Raw genomic sequence first — 6000 nt, forward strand, 5'->3', positions numbered from 1 at the left:
TAGCTCAGAAAAATATGCCAATTTACGTGCGTGATCCTCAGATATGTACGCAACTTTCATTCAATTTGAGCATTTTCATTTGAGCAAGTCTGGTGCCTCGATAAAATTCGTCAATACGAACTGTTCTGTTTTGACAGATTCTGCCTTTTATTTCGCATTGCCTCTTTTGCTATGTTGGATGAATTTCTTTGATCCATTAATGTCCAGTAGCTTTATGCAATGTCCAGAAGTGTTAAGAATGATTGTGTCACCTCTGAACATGTTAATTTTTATTGTCGCTAACCCTCTAATGAGTTGTTCTAAGTTTGGTGTGGAGGAAGTTTTCAAGGATCAAGAGAGGAGTATGATGCAACATGATCAAGGAGAGTGAAAGCTCTAAGCTTGGGGATGCCCCGGTGGTTCACCCCTGCATATATCAAGAAGACTCAAGCGTCTAAGCTTGGGGATGCCCAAGGCATCCCCTTCTTCATCGACAACATTATCAGGTTCCTCCCCTGAAACTATATTTTTATTCCATCACATCTTATGTGCTTTGCTTGGAGCGTCGGTTTGTTTTTGTTTTTGTTTTGTTTGAATAAAATGGATCCTAGCATTCACTTTATGGGAGAGAGACACGCTCCGCTGTAGCATATGGACAAGTATGTCCTTGGTTTCTACTCATAGTATTCTTGGCGAAGTTTCTCCTTCGTTAAATTGTTATATGGTTGGAATTGGAAAATGATACATGTAGTAATTGCTATAAATGTCTTGGGTAATGTGATACTTGGCAATTGTTGTGCTCATGTTTAAGCTCTTGCATCATATGCTTTGCACCCATTAATGAAGAAATACATAGAGCATGCTAAAATTTGGTTTGCATATTTGGTTTCTCTAAGGTCTAGATAATTTCTAGTATTGAGTTTGAACAACAAGGAAGACGGTGTAGAGTCTTATAATGTTTTCAATATGTCTTTTATGTGAGTTTTGCTGCACCGGTTCATCCTTGTGTTTGTTTCAAATAAGCCTTGCTAGCCTACACCTTGTATCGAGAGGGAATACTTCTCATGCATCCAAAATACTTGAGCCAACCACTATACCATTTGTGTCCACCATACCTACCTACTACATGGTATTTCCCGCCATTCCAAAGTAAATTGCTTGAGTGCTACCTTTAAAATTCCATCATTCACCTTTGCAATATATAGCTCATGGGACAAATAGCTTAAAAACTATTGTGGTATTGAATATGTAATTATGCACTTTATCTCTTATTAAGTTGCTTGTTGTGCGATAACCATGTTCACTAGGGACGCCATCAACTATTCATTGTTGGATTTCATGTGAGTTGCTATGCATGTTCGTCTTGTCTGAAGTAAGAGAGATCTACCACCTTATGATTAAGCATGCATATTGTTAGAGAAGAACATTGGGCCGCTAACTAAAGCCATGATCCATGGTGGAAGTTTCAGTTTTGGACATATATCCTCAAATCTCAAATGAGAAAATTATTAATTGTTGTTACATGCTTATGCATAAAAGAGGAGTCCATTATCTGTTGTCTATGTTGTCCCGGTATGGATGTCTAAGTTGAAGAATAATCAATAGCGAGAAATCCAATGCGAGCTTTCTCCTTAGACCTTTGTACAGGCGGCATAGAGGTACCCCTTTGTGACACTTGGTTAAAACAGTGCATTGTGATGATCCGGTAGTCCAAGCTAATTAGGACAAGGTGCGGGCACTATTAGTACACTATGCATGAGGCTTGCAACTTATAAGATATAATTTACATGATGCATATGCTTTATTACTACCGTTGACAAAATTGTTTCAAGTTTTCAAAATCAAAGCTCTAGCACAAATATAGCAATCGATGCTTTTCCTCTATGGAGGACCATTCTTTTACTTTCAATGTTGAGTCAGTTCACCTATTTCTCTCCACCTCAAGAAGCAAACACTTGTGTGAACTGTGCATTGATTCCTACATACTTGCTTATTGCACTTATTATATTACTCTATGTTGACAATATCCATGAGATATACATGTTACAAGTTGAAAGCAACCGCTGAAACTTAATCTTCTTTTGTGTTGCTTCAATGCCTTTACTTTGAATTATTGCTTTATGAGTTAACTCTTATGCAAGACTAATTGATGCTTGTCTTGAAGTGCTATTCATGAAAAGTCTTTGCTTTATGATTCACTTGTTTACTCATGTCATATACATTGTTTTGATCGCTGCATTCACTACATATGCTTTACAAATAGTATGATCAAGATTATGATGGCATGTCACTCCAGAAATTATCTGTGTTATCATTTTACCTGCTCGGGACGAGCAGAACTAAGCTTGGGGATGCTGATACGTCTCCGACGTATCGATAATTTCTTATGTTCCATGCCACATTATTGATGTTATCTACATGTTTTATGCACACTTTATGTCATATTCGTGCATTTTCTGGAACTAACCTATTAACAAGATGCCGAAGTGCCAGTTGCTGTTTTCTGCTGTTTTTGGTTTCAGAAATCCTAGTAAGGAAATATTCTCGGAATTGGACGAAATCAAAGCCCAGGGGCCTATTTTTCCACGATGCTTCCAGAAGTCCGAAGACGAAACGAAGTGGGGCCACAGGGTGCCCAAACCCTAGGGCGGCGCGGCCCACCCCCTGGCCGCGCCGGCCTGTGGTCCTGGGCCCTGTGCCCCCTCCGACTTGCCCTTCCGCCTACTTAAAGCCTCCGTGACGAAACCCCCAAGACCGAGAGCCACGATACGGAAAACCTTCCAGAGACGCCACCAACGCCGATCCCATCTCGGGGATCCAGAGATCGCTCCCGGCACCTGCCGGAGAGGGGAATCATCTCCGGAGGACTCTACACTGCCATGGTCGCCTCCGGTGTGATGTGTGAGTAGACTACCCCTGGACTATGGGTCCATAGCAGTAGCTAGATGGTTGTCTTCTCCCCATTGTGCTATCATTGTCGGATCTTGTGAGCTGCCTAACATGATCAAGATCATCTATCTGTAATTCTATATGTTGCGTTTGTTGGGATCCGATGAATAGAGAATACTTGTTATGTTGATTATCAAAGTTATATCTATGTGTTGTTTATGATCTTGCATGCTCTCCGTTATTAGTAGATGCTCTGGCCAAGTTGATGCTAGTAACTCCAAGAGGGAGTATTTATGCTCGATAGTGGGTTCATGTCTCCGTGAATCTGGAGGGGTGACAAGAACCTCTAAGGTTATGGATGTGCTGTTGCCACTAGGGATAAAACATTAGTGCTATGTTCAAGGATGTAGTCACTAGTTACATTACGCGTAATACTTAATGCAATTGTCTGTTGTTAGCAACTTAATACTGGAGGGGGTTCGGATGATAACCTGAAGGTGGACTTTTTAGGCATAGATGCAGTTGGATGGCGGTCTATGTACTTTGTCGTAATGCCCAATTAAATCTCACTATACTCATCATGATATGTATGTGCATGGTCATGCTCTCTTTATTTGTCAATTGCCCAACTGTAATTTGTTCACCCAACATGCTGTTCGTCTTATGGGAGAGACACCTCTAGTGAACTGTGGACCCCGGTCCAATTCTCTTTACTGAAATACAATCTCATCGCAATACTTGTTCTACTGTTTTCTGCAAACAATCATCTTCCACACAATACGGTTAATCCTTTGTTACAGCAAGCCGGTGAGATTGACAACCTCACTGTTTCGTTGGGGCAAAGTACTTTGGTTGTGTTGTGCAGGTTCCACGTTGGCGCCGGAATCCCTGGTGTTGCGCCGCACTACATCCCGCCGCCATCAACCTTCAACGTGCTTCTTGGCTCCTCCTGGTTCGATAAACCTTGGTTTCTTTCTGAGGGAAAACTTGCTGTTGTGCGCATCATACCTTCCTCTTGGGGTTCCCAACGAACGTGTGAGTTACACGCCATCATCCTCTATCTGAAATAAGTTTGTCTAATTTATGGGAGGATCATGATGATGTAAAAGAAATAGATGATACCATATGCTCATTAGATGTTGTCTTTATGTGCTGATTCTATTCAGAACTATGCTACTGAGTTTACTCTTGATGCTTGCAAATTTTATGAAAAAGGAAGAGATAAGAGCCCTCTTTATATTTATATGTTATTTAAAATGCAAGATATTTGTCATTATATTCATTGTCTACCATTTAGTTGTTTTTATTCATTCATATATAAAATGCCAATACATAGGAAGAGAGTGAGACTTAAAAGTTAATGGTATCAAATCCTGTGGTGTGCTCCATATGCTTTCAAGTAACTTTTAATTTGAGCACACCTTTATATACTTGTTAAATAGATTTAGTTCTTATTACATACTAGTGAGTTTTTTTAAGTTTTAATAAAATAAAAAGAGTATGGAAGAGTAAGTGAGAAGGATCAGCAATGAAGAAATTGCGGTCGACCTTGAGCATGTGTTGCTCATGCCAATGGAACCATTGCAAAGTCTATATCATTAAAACTCTTCATACATTAAAACGAAATAAAAATAGTGTTTCCTTCTTCTTTATATATGTTAGCTTCTTGAATAAAATGGTTTCACAATGATTCCTATGGTCTCCATCATGGTAGAAATTATCATATCATTTGTTTGGAGAATTAACAATTTTGTAGGCATTGGAGTATCATGTAGATGAAAATATTTGTTTGTTTGAGATGAGTAACATGATATGATGAGGAAGAAGTAGAGAACCATAATTAGCAAGATCATAAGCTTGGGGATGCCCACGCATCCCCCTCTTTTTCAAGTATATAAAGTAAATCATTTCAAACTCATGTTCTAATTTTATCTTCATGATCCCGTTGAATGTTTATGGGGACCATGTATTTGTTTCTTTCTTTGTTTTTGGTTTTTCCTATGCATTCTTGTTGTAGCATGTTAGTTTTGTTTTTGTTTATTATTCTCTGGTTTCTAATAAAGTACCAACTTTTTACCTATTTGGATATTAAAAGTTGCAAAACAAAAATGGGAGTTGTTGTTTCTGCGCTGCACTTTTTAGTGCATGATTTTTGTGAATTTTTGGTAACTACTAAAATATTGATAAATTCACAATAGTTGTAACTTTTCATCCTCTATATGCACGTAAATTGGCTAAATTTTCCGAGGTGTATAAGTCGTGCCAAAAATTCTGGACAAATTCTGCCTTACTATGTTAGATTCATTCTTTTGAGTATCAAAATGATTTTTACTTGGAAATTTTGATATAATAGAATGAGTAGAACATTATGCTGTGGTTCATAAAGATATAATTTATTATTGAGTAAAATAATAGTAAGCATGATTTCTTTGTACCTGTAATATCACCCCATAGAAAATAATGGGAAGAAAGTTTTGTGTTGAAGTTTTTTTCACGGGGAATGGAAGAACACCACACCAAGAGAAATACAATAATGGTGAAGATCATAAGTTTGGGTATTCTCAAGGCACCCCACGGGAATCATATTAAAACTCTTAGTTTGCACACTTCTAAACTTTGTTTTTTGAGCAACATAGAATTCTCGCAAGAACTTGGAGCGCCCTTTAGAGTGTTGTGTCTAGTTTTTCTTTGAAATAATATTACCATCATGACAAGTGACTTGTATTATTATTAAAGAGCTATTGAAATAAATTATCATATCCTTTAATGCTTCCATGAAAGTGAGTTGCATGTTATAAAAAGATGAAGAGGGATGCATTAAAAGCTGAAATTTATATTGTGCATAGTACAATTAGTTTCAAATGCTTTATTGAGTGATAATTTGCTATGTGCCTTGTTGAGTGCTGCTTCTCACTAGTATACATAGATGTTTAATTTTAAGTATCATTGTTTGAGAATGAATGAACAGCTCTATGGGTACTATCGCATGCTTTTAGATCTCTTGCTAGCCAAAAGATTTGAATTCTTACACAAGCATAGACGTGTTTCCAAGCTGAACTCAAATCCAATGTCTATCATACCTAGCTATATAGCACTTGCATTCCAAGTATAGTTTGTGTGTTTTTCCTCCAA

This window comes from Lolium perenne, chromosome 7 (genome assembly GCF_019359855.2).
Source record: "Lolium perenne isolate Kyuss_39 chromosome 7, Kyuss_2.0, whole genome shotgun sequence".
Lineage (NCBI taxonomy): Eukaryota > Viridiplantae > Streptophyta > Magnoliopsida > Poales > Poaceae > Lolium > Lolium perenne.